We start from the raw sequence: 16,860 nt of genomic DNA, 5'->3' as shown, positions 1-16,860 counted from the left end.
TCTGACAAAAAATTACTAAAAAAGGTACGTGTACATGGTGAGGAGCATTGGCCCTTCATGACCAAGTTCCAAATGAGCTGAACTCCATGCTGTGAGGCTTTGGGGGTATTCTTATTAACCCATTCCCGAGCGGGCTTAAAATGGGAGGATTCCCAAGAAACTGAAATTATTATCACATTAATCTGTTACCAGGCACTGCAATAAGGTCTTTCTTAGGTTAAAGCACCAAGTATGCATAGAAAATGAGCCAGGTTCTCCTAGGATCTTCATTACTCACTACTCATTGGGTTTATTTGATCATTGCAAACAACTCCTAAAAAGCAACTGGGATGCTGTTCAAGCACTGCAGAGAGAAATTTAAGCCGGCCTCTTTCAAGTCAATCGTCTTTCAGACAAGCTTTTCCCATTTTTAGACCTCCATAGACTGTGCTGGAACATTAGGGGAGGAAAAGCTGCTAAGCTTTTCCTAACTCCAATCCTTGCCAAAGAGATATAAGAAATATGATATTAGGTGCAGGTCAACCTCCAGCTTTGAATAAGAGCAGATGGTATTCTTCTCCTCGATCTCCTCCCTCATTCATAAGTCACTATTCCTCCTATCTCTTCCTTGAACACCCTAAGCTCAGTCCCATCTCTGGCCTTTGGAATGCCCTGCCCTCAGATCGTCTTAGGACTGGTTCTTCTGGTCATTGAGGTCTTAGCTCAGATGGCATCTCTTCATGGAGGCCTTTGCTGTTCACCAAGCTAAATGAGCAATCCCCATGTCTTGAGTCAAGTTCCCCAAAATTTAGCCCTAAGTCAAAGATTCATGTGCAGGTGATTTTTTAAGGACCTATTGCCTTGAGAAACTAGCAATGGGGTGAGGACATAAGGCAAGATAGAAGAGGCTGTGTGAGAGTGTAAATAGCGACAAGTCCCAGGCTCAGCCTGATACCAGAGGAGCTCCAGGGTATAAATTGAGCCTGAGAGTGTGACTACACTGAAGGCAAGGGAGCTAGGCTTTACACTTCTGCATCAGCCAGTCTCTCTGCTCCTGCCTATAACATGGCTCCCGCAGCCCAAAGACAGGCCTCGGAGCAAAGTCACAGTAGCAGCCAACTGAGGACAAATAGGCTCGGAAGCAGGAAATAGGTATAAAAGAACCAGTAAATATGCCAACAGCATCTATTTACCCTCCAACCTCATGATTCTCAAATACATTACATATCCTCACTTTATGTTATTGAGTACACTTATCACAATCTGAGAGTGTCTTCATATATATGCACATATAAACTTGGCTATTTAGTGTCTGTCATCCCAACCAGAAAGAAGTCACCTTGAAAGACTTTTTGTTCCCTCTCTATCTCCAGGAGTAGAACCTGTACCTGGAAAACAGAAGATGCTCAATAAATATTTGTCAAATAAAGGAATAAACCAGGGTAATGTGCTATGAAAAATTCTGGGACCCTTGAAAAGGAGCTAACCCTTGGACTATGTCCTGGAAGGCAAAAGGCATTCTAATAGTGAAATGATCACAATAGCTGAAGTCGGTAGGCAGGTCAAGTCATTATGTCTCATTAGCTTCAGTTTCCTCATCTGTAAAATAAAGGGAAGTGTGGGGAAACTTAACAACAAGAATGTTCATCACACTGTTGTTTATTATAGCTAGTTAGGGGGAGAATTTAAATATTCAACCTTAGGAGACTAATTGTATCCATACAAGGAAATACCATAGAAACAGTAGAAATCGTGTTGTAAAAATGCTATCTAATGACATGAAAAGATTTCCAAACTATGTTGTTAGGTAAAAAAAAGAAAGGGTGGCAAAATAGTATAAACTCATTTTAACGTCTTTTATATGTGTATATTTGTATCTGTATTCATAAAAATTGGAAGGATACACATTAAAATATTTAGAGTGGTTATCGCTGAGTAGAGCTATTATGGGTTATTTTTACTTCTTTCTTTTATCTGTTCCTGTTTTCTAACTTTTTAAAGCAAAATGTAAGCGAAGAAACAGTTACTTTTCTTTTAACAATGCAAAAATATTTTCAAAAGACCATTCCAACATTATTTGTTATGAACAGATTGTGATGTGCTAAAAAGAACATGAGACAGGTTGTGGTCCCACGTCTGTCTTTAATACTGGGTATATAGGAAGGGGTGACGGAGAGGGTAGACAGTGGTGAGTATAGCTTGAAACGTTCTCCTCTCTGGACCCAGCTTCATCATCTGTAAAATAAGCAACCATACTGTGTGTCTCCAAGAACCCCTATAGAACATGAAGATATAGTAGAGAGAAGCTCACTGGACTTCATTCAAGTCATTAAAGTGGATTCTAGTTCAGGACTGGGGAAACAATGGAGGTTACCAAAATGTCTGGACTTCAGTTTTCTCATCTACAAAATGGCCCTACTAGTCTTATGTCTTTTGTAGTCCAGATAGCAAAGATGGAAATGGGTGGTAGCAGAGTTTTGTATCTGTCCAGTTGGCTATATGGCCCTGCTCCCCTGAAGTTCAGATCGTGACTTACTATTACTGCTAATACTTGGCCATGTCCAATACGCTTCCATAGATGCAAAACAAATAGACAAGTCCCTATACACTCATGATAGCTAATTCATTCTTTCATTTTAGTTTTTACATTCAATCACTATACATCCTTACAGCATGTAAGATGAATTTTCCCATCATGAATACATTATATAGTAGAATAGTCAAAGATATTCATATACATTATCATCCACAGATATTTTTTCATTTTTGTGTCCATTAAATGTTTTGCTTTTTTGATTCTCTCCCCCTCTCTCCAAGTTCCACCCTCCTCCCACACTGTCTAGTGTCTACAGTTGCTCTTCATCTTCCAAATACTTTGTACTGGTATGAAGAAGAAAAAAATCAGTCTAAAATTAGAATTTTGATTTCGAAAATAATGTTGTTAAATTCAATCTTTAATAGCAAAAATAGATTTAGAAATGTTTGGACTAAATCAGCATTGGGAAATATGAAAGCACTGCTGCAAAGATATAAATGCTATTAAGGTTAATTTTTCATTTTTTTTTTAACTGACTCTTTGAATTACAGACATGCTGATTACAGACCTCAGTTTAAGCCTTCTCATTTTCCTTTCTTTGAAATTCCATACCAAATAAGTATTCTCCAAGGAATGCTCCACGAATTCATTTTACCTTCTCTTTTAGTAACTTCACATGCAAAAAGATGGACCATTTGCTAAGCTTAACAAACATGATAATGAAACGACACGCTAGAAGTAGATATGGATCAGACGTATTTTTCTACCTGAAGGCTGTTACAGATAGACAAAAGAGATGAGGCTACAGAGACATATTTTCAAGTTCATATGGAGTAAAGGCATATCATGAAGTCCTCCAAGTCAATATATTGATGCTAAATAGAATGACAGACATCCTGTGACATGACTTCTGTGTCCCAGAAAATAATTCCCCTCTCTAGCCATTTTGCAAATACTTGTTTCAGTCAGATCCCTTTTTTTTTCTTTTTTTCTTTTTGGAGAGGTTTTTGCTATAGGGCGCGTGCACTCACCAGAGAGAGACAGAGAGACAGAAAGCAAGAAATCACCCCCCAGGGGGGATGGCCACGCCACAATCCCTTCTCCTCCATTCTCCTCTCGGGATCTTGGGCACGCACACACAGGTGCCTGGTGTGAGTTTAAGCCACCGGGTCTGGGACTCGGACTACAGTCAACTACATGGGAGTCCAGCGACATAGCCATTACGCTAACTGCTGGTCCCTTCATGAACGAGCTTTTTAAAGTCTCTTAATATACTGAAGGGCAGGGCGGGATGTGGGTCAACCAGAATGGTAATAAAGGGTGAAGCAATGCACCTGAGTCAAGATTCAGCGGACAGCAGCAGGTCAGATACTAGCTAGGTGAACAGCAGTTAATTATTGTCTCCTCGGTATCGCACTCACATTTCTCCTAACATTTTCCCATTAGAATTCTCACCTCTAATTCTCTACCCTATGTCTCCACTTCCCAACTAAGACCTACCTTTGAGGCCCAGATGAAAATGCACTTTCCTTATTTTCTTTTAAATAATTATTTATTTAATTTTATTTATTGCTATTATTATCTGGTTTTCTGTAGGACACAGAATATTCTTTGAAATATCCACTTTATGTGATGAGAGTGTATTAAGTTGTCACAAGAGGCAGCCCAGAGACAGCATTGCTATGGAGAACACAGGTGCTGGGGATCTCAGAGAATATTCTTTGAAAGATGAATATTCTTCTTCAGAAAATGGAAAAGTGAGAAAGCAAGTCACCAAATCTGGGACTCGAACCACAGTCCACCATGTAGGAGTCCAGCACCTTAACCACCATGCCACCTGCTGGCCCCACATCTTACTTATTGATACTCTCCTTGTCACTGCATAGCAAGAATATAGAAGTTGGGCCAATATTCGGTCTGGAATGTTACAAAAAGAATTCAACCTATGTGGATGAGAATATTTACTGATTAGAGAGATAACTTTCAACACAGGCAGGTCAGAAATTCAATAGCCACGGGCCAGCAGGTGGCATGGTGGTTAAAGGTACTGGACTCCCACATGACTGACGGCAGGTCAAATCCCAGACCTGGTAGCTTGCTTTCTCACTTTCCCTCTCTCTCTTTCTCTGTCTCTCTCTCTGATCAAACTTGAAAAATAATAATAATGATGAATAAAATTAAATAATTCTTTAAGAAAAAATTTTTAAATGAAATTCGATAGCCAAACAGCTCAACACCAAGAAAATCTAGAAACCAAAGACAAACAGCCAGAAAACTCAAGCAAAGGTGGGGTAGTGTTTAGTCATAAAGAGAAAGAAAAATGCTAAGGGGGTGTGATGAACAATCCTGTTTGATAGAGTGTCCTGGTTAAGAACATGAGTTTCAGAGCCAACAGGTGATGTGTTGGTTAAGGCACTAGACTCCCACATGGTCAACTACAGTTTGAGTCCTGGACCCAGCGGCTTGCTTTCTTGCTTCCCTTTCTCTCACACATCAAAATTTAAAATAAATACATGAGTAATTCTAAAAAAACAAACAAAACAAAACATACACACACACACACACACACACACACACACACACACAAAAGCACATGAGCTTCACAAAATCAGACTAGGTTCGAATCTTAAAATGATTAGCACATCACTTACCTTCCTGAGTTCATTTGCTGATCAAACAAGAATCATATTTATTTCGCAGTGGGCTGTGATTAAGTGAAATGAAACAAACTTAAAAATATATATTATTAATTTATTAAGTGGTTTTTCCTTCTGCCTTTGGTTTTGTGGTTCTTACTTGAGTTTACGGCTTCTCAAACTCCAGTGTCCACATAAATCATTGGAATATTTTGTTAAAATGCAGAGTAGGACTGTGTGGAGCCCAAGATCACGTAGACCTGTCAAGCTCTGCTGCAGTTGCTGCTGTGTAGACCAAGCTTCTCACAGCAAGACCCCGGTGCCCAAGGCATTCAGTTCATTGGGATTTGTTGCAGGTTAGGGTTTGTGATAGAAGAGATGCAGAAGAAAGACTGAGATAATATTCAGCTTCTGAGATTCAAAACTAGTGCTTTCCATTTATTTGTGCTAAATGAATGGAAATCATGTATTCAGAATTTTTTTTTTTTACACTGTACTTGCTTTCACTGGGTGAAGTAGGCAGTCTTCCATGTTAATGCGCTCCCTCCCCTACGGCTCTTTTCTTCTCTATCAGGCAATACAGTATTTTGTGGCCATCACACCATGATACTCCTAAAATGTCCATTTCAAATAGTATCCTTTACTAGTATTTTTGCACCTTTAGAATATTTGTTTGAACTTTTATTTGGTGATGGTAGACACATGAGCAGATTCAATGGCTAAACCTTAATGTTTAATGTACAAGCTGTCTGTATTAGGAGGGGGAAGTTGATTTATTTCTGGCACAAAGGACTGTGGGAAGAGGACACAGGAAAGGACGTCATGGAGCAAAGTACAGAGAAGCATGCTTCAGTACTCCTCTCTCTGGGATTTCCCCACGAGAGCAAGAGGTGCATGGAATAAATGAGGAGACTCCTGAGGTAAAGATTGCATTTTCCCAAGCTGCCCTGGGTGTCCATGTCGGTTTGGTATGTTTCCTTGGTCGATGAGATTCCAGCTTGGAGCTGTTTCGAGCAGATCTTCCTAACAGTGGTGAAGGGCTCTACAGCAGACACCCTGAGCTGAGGCCGAATGGGAGTGATGGCTAGAACCCAAAGGAGACCAAAGGTCATCTTAGTGGAGGTGAAACCAAGCCAACCAGGGACCATGGCCACAGCCTGACCGGGGCAAGAGTGAACAGCCACCAACTTTAACTGTTGATGTCAGCAGAGCAGGCAGCATCCAGGGGAACAAGGGGTACCAGCCTGGAGACCAGAAGAGAAAAGGACAGCATGACTAAGACCCCTGTTGCCCTGGGTTAGTGTAAAGCCACCCTCCCTGCCTATCCCTAAACATGTTAGAAAGAAGCAGCAGGAGGAAGGGAAGGCAGAAGGCTGAGATGCTGAGCATTTCTATCCAAAATAGCTCAATAGTATCTGAGGGAGCTATTTAACGCATGGGATTGGATTGGACAGTTAATCGTTTTCCTCATTGGGTTAGGGGTTGGGCGGAAGGCCAGACTTCTTAAAGGCAAAATAAAGATATTAATTTTTCTAAGCATCCAAATTATAGAGTAAGTTAAATTTTACAACCTTATACGACAAATAAAGTGCTTAGGATCATGCCTGCTATGTAGAAAGTGATCAATAAATGGTAACTAGGTTAAATAGGTTAAGTCAGGACTACGCCACTGAATTCAGCAATTAAGAAGGCATTATAACCTTTTGGAAGAGAGTTTCAATAGAAACGATGGGGATGGAAACTGGCTACAGAGTATGTTCTGCTAACTGTGAAAGCCATTATTCTCCCACATCCGACAAGGCTCAGCACAGCTCTCATTTTACGTAGAGGCAGGAAGGGGTGTGAACGGAATAAAAGATGACGTCTGCCAACACTCCTGGGTCAAGGCTCGGTATTCTAATCCACTCAGTCAAAGTATCCCTTAAGGGACTTCAAGTCCTATTTCTGGAAATCGACTCCAAAGCAATTCTCTCGATGAAAATGGGTTTTTTTGCTAAGTGTGAGATAGCAGATAAATATAAAAAATTACACATTTTAAAGCTATAGCCAGGAATTCTTCATTTAAAAACAATCTTCGGGGGGAAAAAAATAGTCTATTCTATATACCTTTAAATTGTGGTTTTAAAGTCAAGGCTTTTACCACTTCACAGTCTCAAGGGAACTGTTGATTTTCTCCAAGCACTTTTGTCAGTCTTACCTTAGAGGAAGGTTGTTTGCTCATGATCCCAGACATAAAGGTTTCCTTATGACCAGTGCATCATTATGGCTTCTCCCTGAGCAGCACAGATCCTTCGTTCAGCTCTAAGTAGTTGTCCTTACAGAGATGATGAGATAGGGAGGTTGGTTCTGACCTCTCTCTGAGATCACACAGCCTAATTTTGCTATCATTCCAGCCTCCCAAGACACAAAGCCCTTGGTCCACCCTCTGTGTTTCCTCTCCCAAATGCTCTCAGTCAACTGCTCCTCTTCCTCAAGCTCAAGCAATGCCCCAGGCCTGCCCTCAGCTTCCTCCTGTCCCTCTCCACCTCCTCCTCACCTTCTTCTTCTCTCTACTCCTATCCTCCTCCACTTCCTCCTCCTCCTCTCAAAATTTGCTAGTCCTGTTTCATGATTTCAGGCCCACTCCCTCCCAGGGGCAAAAGTAGTTAATGCCTTTCAGATGACCCGACATCATTACTCATAGGTATCTTAGTTACCCTGTCAAAATACTCAATGTCACATGAAAAGCTGTTCAGCATCATTAGTCGTCAGGAAAATGCACCATGAGGTGCCACTCTACTCCCACCTTCAGGATCGGTATAATATACTGGAAAATGTGGAAAATAACAAGACCAACAAGGATGTGGAAAACTCAGAACCTTTGCACATCATGGAGAGAAATGCAAAATGGTGTGACTTCTGTGGAAAACAGTTTGGTGGTTCCTCAAAAATGTATACAAAGAATTACCATGTGACTCAAAAGAACTGAAAACAAATACCTGCACACAAATATTCATAGTGACATTATTTACAGTAAGCAAGAAGTGGATGCACCCAGATGTCCATCGATGGATGAATGCAGAAACGAATTGCGCATGAACATATGCTGGAGCATATTCAGTTGAGAAAGATAAATGAAGTATTGATACATGCTACGACAGGGTAGATGAACCTTGAAAACAGGCAAGGTCAGAGAAGCCAGACACAAACGATCACGATGATTCCATGGATATGAAATATTCAGAAAAGGTAAATACATGCAGGCAGAAAGTAGCTTAGAGGTTTCCTAGCGCTGAGGGAAGGAGAACATGGGGAGTAACTGCTTGATGCATATGGAGCTTAACTTGGGGATGTCAAAAATGTTTCAGAACCAAGTAAAGGCAGTGGCTTCTCGGGGTTGGGTATGTACTAAATACGGCTCAACCATTCGCTTTAAAATAGCTCATTTAATGCTAAGCGTGTATTGTCTCAATTTTTTAAGGAAGTGCTAAAGACCATTAAAAAGTAACTGAGTGGGGTCAGCAAATGATGGAGCAATTACATCACTGGACTCCCACATGGCTGACTACTGTTCAAGACCCGGACCAGTGACTTCAAAATCACACCAGGCACATGTGTGCATGCATGTCCAAGACTCCAGGAGAATGGAGGAAAATGGATTAGTGTGTGGCCATCCCCTCTCTGGGGAGATTTCTCACTTTCCCTAAGTCTCTCTCTCTCTCCCCGGCAAGCGCATATGGCCTAGGCAAAAACTTTAAAAAAAAAAAAAAAAGAGGGAGACAAGCAGATGGCTTAATGGTTACTTTGCTGGACTCCCACATAGTCGACTGCATTTTTAGTCCCCAGACCAGCCATTTAAAATTCACGCCAGACACATGTGTCTGCATGCCCAAGATCCCAAGAGGAGAATGGAGGAGAAGAGATTGTGGTGTGGCCATGCCCCCTGGGGGGTGATTTCTCACTTTCTGTCTCTCTGACTTTCTGGCGAGTGCACACACCCTATAGCAAAACTCTCTCTAAAAAGGAAAGGCTACAGAGCCTTTGTAAGTAAAAAAGAAATGAGGGGCCAGCAGTTGGCGTAATGGCTATGTCGCTGGACTCCCATATAGTCGACCACGGTTCGAGTCCCAGACCCAGTGGCTTAAATTCACGTGGGGCATGTGCATGCATGCCCAAGATCCCAAGAGGAGAATGGAGGAGAGAGGACTGCGACTTGGCCATACCCCAGGGGGTGATTTCTCACTTTCCGTCTCTCTGTCTCTCTTTATCTTTCTGGCAAGCACACGCACCCTATAACAAAAAACCTCTCCAGAAAAAAAAAAAGAAAAAAAGAAATGATAAAAAATAAGGGCTAGCAGGTGGCATGGTGGTTGAGGCACTGGACTCCTACATGGCCAACAATGGTTCAAGTCCCAGACCTGACAGCTTGTTTTCTCACTTTCCCTCTCTCTCTTTCTCTGTTTCTATCTGGTGAACTAACAAAATAGTAATAACAAATAAATTTGAATAAATAATTCTTTTTTAAAAAGTCACTAAGAATACACAACCTATAAATATTTTGAGAACAGACATTATAGCTCCTGAAATTATTATACCCTACAGAGGCTAGAAAAATGCCTAGTATTCAGGTACTTAGTAAAATCTACACAGTGCTTAACAAATGGCTGAATGTGTTTCCAGAACTGAATGAAGTATATCCCTGATGACAGGCAGCCCAGCCCTGCCTCCATCTCCACGGGCAGCTGTCAGCGCAGCATCTCACCGGGTGATAACTCCATCATGGAGCTGCGAAGCATCTGCGGGCTGGAAAATGTTTTCCTCTGTCCCAATATCTTAAGATTTAGCAAGGAATTGGTGCCATTCTTTTTCTCACTTTAATATTGCAATTCTGCTATCTCGATTAGAGAGATACCACTGACTGAAATTTCCTGCCTCAGGAGTGAGTGATGTCAGCATCCATTATCAGCATTTCCCTTCCCATAAAGCTTTCATGTTCTTACACAGAATGTTCCAGTTTAGTGGTCAGCCCCTTACACTGCAGCGTTGTAACTAATGGCAAGGGAGAAATAGCTCAGTGGTGGTACAACATGGCAGAACCATTTAAACCATGAAACAAAGCTGAATTTCCTGAAATATGTGGCATTTGATTCGCGGGTCCTGGCTCGGTCCTGACTTTATTTTATAACTTACTCAGTACCTCAAGTCCTACAGTCTCTTTCATAACACTCCTGCATTCTTCACTGCCCAACTGGATTATAAATGAGATCACTTCAAAAGAGTTTTTGAGTTTGGGAACCAGCAGTTAGCGTAATGGCTATGTCGCTGGACTCCCACGTAGTCGACCGCGGTTCGTGTCCCGGACCCGGTGGCTTAAAACTCACGCCGGGCGCGTGTGCGTGCGTGCCCAAGATCCCGAGAGGAGAATGGAGGAGAAGGGATTGCAGCATGACCATCCCCCTGGGGGGTGATTTCTCGCTTTCTGTCTCTACGTCTCCCTCTGTCTGTCTCACGAGTGCACGCTCCCTACAGTGAAAATCTCTCCAAAAAAAAAAAAAGAGTTTTTGAGTTTTAATATTTTATAATAGTTGTGAGCATCTTCCACAAGCCAAACGTAAGCAGAAGACAGGTTACAGTGGAGTGATGGGTCATTTTAGAATTTCAATATAAGTTCATTGATATTGTCAATTATATTTTAAATACAACTCAGTTTCCCAAAGTCAGACATGTTATTGGAAGAAGAGTTTAACAGGAAATTTTCTAAGAATTAACAGTAACCATGCCCTTGGAAGCCACTATATATACTGCCTAGAAGTTTCTTGATCTTGATAATATGGCGCCCAGGCCAGCCCTGGTGATTGTTCTCATAATAAGAACACAAATAGGATTTTTACAGTTTATCAAGGAAGTTCACATATCTTTTCTAATTTGACTTTTCCAACTACTAATGAGGTAAGTAGGATATTTTTAAGTACTTTAAGAATTTTTAGTATTTTAAGTATTTTAAATACTATCTTAAGTATTCAGAAACTGCGATTTAAGAGCTTTAAGATTGCCTCAAGATCACAAACATGGTAACAGCACAGACTAGGCTTAAATCCAGTTTTTGAAAAACCAGAACTCTAACCTCCACTTTTTTTTTTAAAGGTTTTTGCCATAGGTTGCATGTGCTCTTCAGAGAGAGATGGAGAGAGGGAAAATGAGAAATCACACATCCCCAGGGGAGATGACCATGCCACAATTCATTCTCTCAGGATTTTTTTGGTCATACATACAAATGTACTCAGCATGACTTTCAAGCCTCTAGGTCTGGAACTTGAACCATGGGCAGCCATGTGAGAATCCATTGCCTTAACCACCATGCCACCTGCTGGCCCCTATCCTCCCACTTGTATACCAGTGTTTCTAATCTCTTTGTTCTCTATAGCATTACCTGATCCCCATTCTCTACAAACATAGGTAAACCAACAAAATAAATGGAAGTTTTGTTAAAGAGATCTGGCCTCTATTGCTTCTTTTGCCTTGCAGAGAGAATTACTCTGCCCTCAGTTCCTGACACAGCCCTGAAAAGTTTTGCAAGATTCAGCAGAAGTGAAGATATCATGGAGCCAACTGCGGTGGCACTGTGGCGGTGCAGCACTCTGAAATGCCAAAGCCAAGCGGGAAGGTCCTGGGTTTGGGTCCCAAAAGCTCACTGTATGTAAGGGATGTGTGCAAGTGTGCCCATAATTCTGGCAGACTAAGGCTAGGGATGGATCATGGCATGAAGGCCCTGTTGGAGCTGCCTCTCTCAGAAGAAGAAGGAAGAGGAGGAGGAGGAGAAGGAAGAAGAGGAGAAGGAAAAGAAGGAGAAGAGAAGGAGAAAGAGAGGAGAAGGAAAAGAAATAAACTTTAAAAACATTTTTTTAAAAGATGCCATGGATCAGAACTAAATTCCTCTTTCAAGTTATCCACCTATGGTCTATTTTTTTTTTTTTTGAGAGGTTTTTGCTATAGGGCGCGTTCGCTCGCCAGACAGAGAGAGACAGAGAGACAGAAAGCGAGAAATCACCCCCCGGGGGGATGGCTATGCCTCAATCCCTTCTCCTCCATTCTCCTCTCGGGATCTTGGGCACGCACGCACACGCGCCCAGCGTGAGTTTTAAGCCACCAGGTCCGGGACTCGAACTGCGGTCGACTACGTGGGAGTCCAGCAACATAGCCATTATGCTAACTGCTGGTCCCATCCACCTATGGTCTATACAATTGCTATTCACTGAAGGCTCACCCAAAAGTGATGTGATTTTTATCCTATTTCTGTTATGATTTCTTTTTTTTTTCTTTTTTTTTGGAGAGGTTTTCGCTATAGGACGCGTGCGCTCGCCAGACAGAGAGAAATATAGAGACAGAAAGCAAGAAATCACCCACCAGGGGGGATGGTCATGCCGCAATCCTCCTCCATTCTCCTCTCGGGATCTTGGGCACGCACGCACACGCGCCCAGCGTGAGCTTTAAGCCACCAAGTCTGGGACGCGAACCGCGGTCGACTACAGGGAAGTCCAGTGACATAGCCATTACACTAACTGCTGGTCCCATGATTTCTTGTTATTCCCCAGTCTCTTGTTATTAAGTATATTCCTTCCATGCACACTTAATAAAAGAAGAGAGGTTTGCTAACATTCTGTTATTTGCAGTGAAATTTGTGATTTTTCTAGTTCATAAATGTTCCTTCTTTCTCTCCTGTAGTTAACAGTGTCAGCACAAAGTGGTTCCACAAGGTGCAGTGCACGTCCCAGTGAGTTTCTTCCTCTAGGTCACTGCAGATTGCCACAGCATGAGAGGACTCTTCCCCAGCCTGCTACTCTTCCAGCTCCTCAGCCTTCCCCGCTGCCCTCACTCAATCCAGAGAGGTGGACTTTCCCAGCCCTGATCCGTGTAGATCATAGATAAACTCAGCTGGAATTCTTGCTAACACTCTTTGATTTAGTCAACTACCCATAGCTTGTTCTAATTTTAAATTCTGGACAAAGGCCAAACTTGGTGAAGAAAATGTCCCCAGGGTCCCTCTCCTCATGGAGTCACCCTGAATCAACTCTCTGCTTTCTTCCTCTGGGACTTCCTCCCCGCCAGTAGGAAATTGGCAAGGCAGGAGAGCAAACAGGCTGGGGACACTTGGTTTATTTCTGCTCTCCTATATCATGCCAATGGGAGATACGCTGCTATGAGGCCTGCCATGGCCAGAGCACAGCCTTGGCCTGTCTTCTCTTACACCCCCAGATGGTCTCAGGTACTGTCAGCTGCAGGAGCTCCACACCAGTTTCTGTCTCCCTGTGACTGCAGGAAAGTCAACACTGTACAGCCTCATCTTTCTTGTAATTCTTGAGTCATTTCAGCAAGGTACCTGGTATCCAAAACAGATTCTTAAATGTCCATCGATTCAATCCATTCCATCTTTGCCCAAAAAATACAAACACACATATTCCCAGAGAGTCATATCCACAAGTAAGACCACTTAAGTGAGCCTCCATGTACATATGAGTTAACAGAATCATTTCTCCCACATTAAAAACAGTAGCTTTTCTTTCTGAACAGCTACTGAGCTCTTCCTCACTTAACAAATATACTTGACATGTTTCTTGTTTCCCAGTAAAGAAGAGCAGTCCCTCTTTCCCCATCCCACTGCTTGCATTTCCCTCTGCCCTGTGTTGATTGCAGCTGCCTACCCGCTCATCTCACGTTCATTAGGAACATTTCAACACTGTGCTTTGGGAGCCTTCATGACTAACCATCCAGCTACAGTGGCTGTTTGCCGAAACGGTGCAAATACAAACAGACCGTGAGTTTGTGCATTACCAGAGAGGCCAAAATCTAGCACCCCTAAAGCTATTATTTCTCATTTGAACTAAGCAGAGAAAGAAGCTGCTGCCCAAGTGAATTCCCAGGGCAACATAGAAGAAGGATGACAAAGCAGCTGCTAACACCATTGCCCATTACCAGATGAGAAAATGGGGCTCGGATACTTGAAGAGGATGGTCCAGATATTTACCGCTGATACATGACAGAGCTGGGCCTCCAATCCAAGGCAGCAGTCATCCCTACTACAACACCCACATGACAGACAGCCCAATGGTTTTGCTCTCACCAGCCTGATCACCAAGCCTTTTGTTAGTAATGTGGCTGCCTCTGTGACTTTCTCAAAGACTGAGAATTCGCTGACCAGCCTTAAGGAAAACATATGGCCATGACATTTATCCCTATAAATTAACAAACTGGCATCTTCTAAACTAAAAAGTTGTTGATTTATCTTTAAACATGTCCAGAGTGTTTCTAACCCATTGACATCCAAGACAAATGAATTCTATGTAAAAGTCCCACCATTTTCCTAAGCTCTTGTTGTACATGATCTCATAATTCCTCATTGCGTTATTGTGTTTAGCAATTCCCCGTAACTCTCCTGTATCCATCCGGGAAATTAGTGCTGGCTACCACAACAACCTTAAACAGCAACAGCTTGTTTCTCGCACTTGGCAAAGTCTGATACAGGATGCGTGTCTCACCTCCATCACGCAGTTAAACCATCTGGCATTGGTGGTCACCACAAGAAAAACAACAAAAACTGAACACTGGAGGGCCACATGAATTTCTTTAGGAAGTTGTTTAAATTCTTTGTTTATTTATTTTTTAAGGTTTTTGCCATGGGGCTCCTGGAGAGAGAGAGTGAGAGGGAAAAGTGGAAAATCACTCCCTGGGAGTGATGGCCACACTGCAATCCCTTCTCTTCTCTCCTCCTAGGATTTCGGGCAAGCATGCACAGCGCACACAGTGTGAAGTTCAAGCCACAGGGACCAGGACCCCAACCACAGTTGTCCCTGTGGGAGTCCAGTGCCACAACCACTACACCACCTGCTGGCCCCAGTAGTTTAAATCTTTTCAACAATATTTCATTGTTTTGTTACTGGTGAGAGATAGGGACCCAGTTTCATCTTTCTGCAGGTGAATACTGTTTTTCTGGTACCATTTGCTGAAGAGATTGGCAGAACCCAATTAAATTACCTCAAACCTGAGGGGAGACTGGAAAATGTAGAGAAGCACAAAGATATTTGGCAAGCAGTAATAAACTTTGTAAACTTCATTTACGGTAAGCCCCAAATCTGAAAAATATAAGAAAAGAATGGAAAAGAAAAAAGCCTTAAATCTTAGAGCCCATTCACTGAGATGTCAGTTAAATCTTTCAGGGTATTTTACTGTTTATATAGACACAAACTCATGTATGTAATTATGTAATTGTTTTTAAATGATGTTATACACAGGTTTTTTTTAGAATTATTTATTCAATTTTATTTACTCATTCATTTATTTTAGTTTAACCAGAGAGAGAGACACAGAGAGAGAGAGGGAGAGAGAGAGAGAGAAATTGAGAAAGCAAGCTACCAGATCTGGGACTCAAACCATGGCTGGCCATGTGGGAGTGTCCAGTGCCTTCACCACACCACGCGCTGGCCCCTATACACAGTTTTACAGCCTCTTTTTTTTGAGAGCGAGAGGTTTTTTGTTTTTTTGTTTTTTCTTTTCTTGAGAGCAATTTTTGCTATAGGACACATACACTCACCAAAGAGACAGAAATAGAAAGATAGAAAGAAAGAAGTCACTCCTCCATGGGGGACAGCCATGCCATAATCCCTTCTCCACCATTCTCCTCCCAGAATTTTGGTCATGCACGCACACACACCCACATGTTTTAAGTCTCCAGGTCTGGGATTTGAACTGTGGTCAACTATGTGGGAGTCCAACAATGTAACCGTTTTGCCATCTGCTGGTCCCTATAGCCCGTCTTTTAAAAGAAAACTTATCATACCTATATCTACATGGCTCCATCAAAATTCATAATTACAACATGATTCCATTTTATAGTTATCCCACAACTTATTTAAGCATTTTCTTATTATTTAACATTTAAATTGTTTCAAATTGATTTTACTCTTATAAGTAATTCCATGTAAGTATTCTTATGAATGCATCCTTATAGTTTATTTACTCATTTTTTTATTTTATGACAGAGAGAGAGTGAGAAAGACAATACTCCTCAACAGGGTCTCACACCAAGGTCCAACCCCAGCCTCCTTAGCCAGCTAGGATCGTGGGTAAGTGCATGTGTGTGCCCTGTGTGTGTAAGTTAACCTGTGAACTGAACCCTAATCGTCCATCTGGCTCCAGCATCATGAAGCAACCTAAAAATACATCCTTATAAATAATACACCCGTGTGAACTTCTTGCATGAGACTAAACTCCTAGAAATAGAATTACTTGGCCAAAATGTATGCAGTTTTAGATGCTTTTTAGATACTGCCAAGTAACCCCATACAAAGGTTAATACAATTGATACTCCTTTATAACTTTAAAATCACTTCAACCTTTCAGTCTTATTTTGTATGAATGTTTTGTGATTTTATGACAGTGGCTTCCATTTGTTATTTTTCAACACCAAAAATGTTAAAATCTTCCTAGGATTGACTGCAACCTTCTTTCAAGCTCACTTATGGCCAAGATGTAGAATAAGCTTACTGTAGTCCATCTTCTACTGATTATACATGAAACAGGACAGAAAAAAAAAAAAGCCACTATTTGAGGACTCTGACAAGTAAACAAGAACAGACACAGTGGGGAGGAAGGGCCCCAGGGACAGTCCAGTGGCAAGTTTCCTATGTGTTTGTTTTCCTTTCTCTCCTGGTTTCATCTCAGGGTAGTTCAAATCAG

Source organism: Tupaia chinensis, unplaced genomic scaffold, assembly GCF_000334495.1.
Source record: "Tupaia chinensis unplaced genomic scaffold, TupChi_1.0 Scaffold000133_1, whole genome shotgun sequence".
In the NCBI taxonomy this organism is placed as follows: domain Eukaryota; kingdom Metazoa; phylum Chordata; class Mammalia; order Scandentia; family Tupaiidae; genus Tupaia; species Tupaia belangeri.
The sequence above is the reverse complement of the archived record's forward strand: the minus strand, read 5'-3'. Positions refer to the sequence as shown.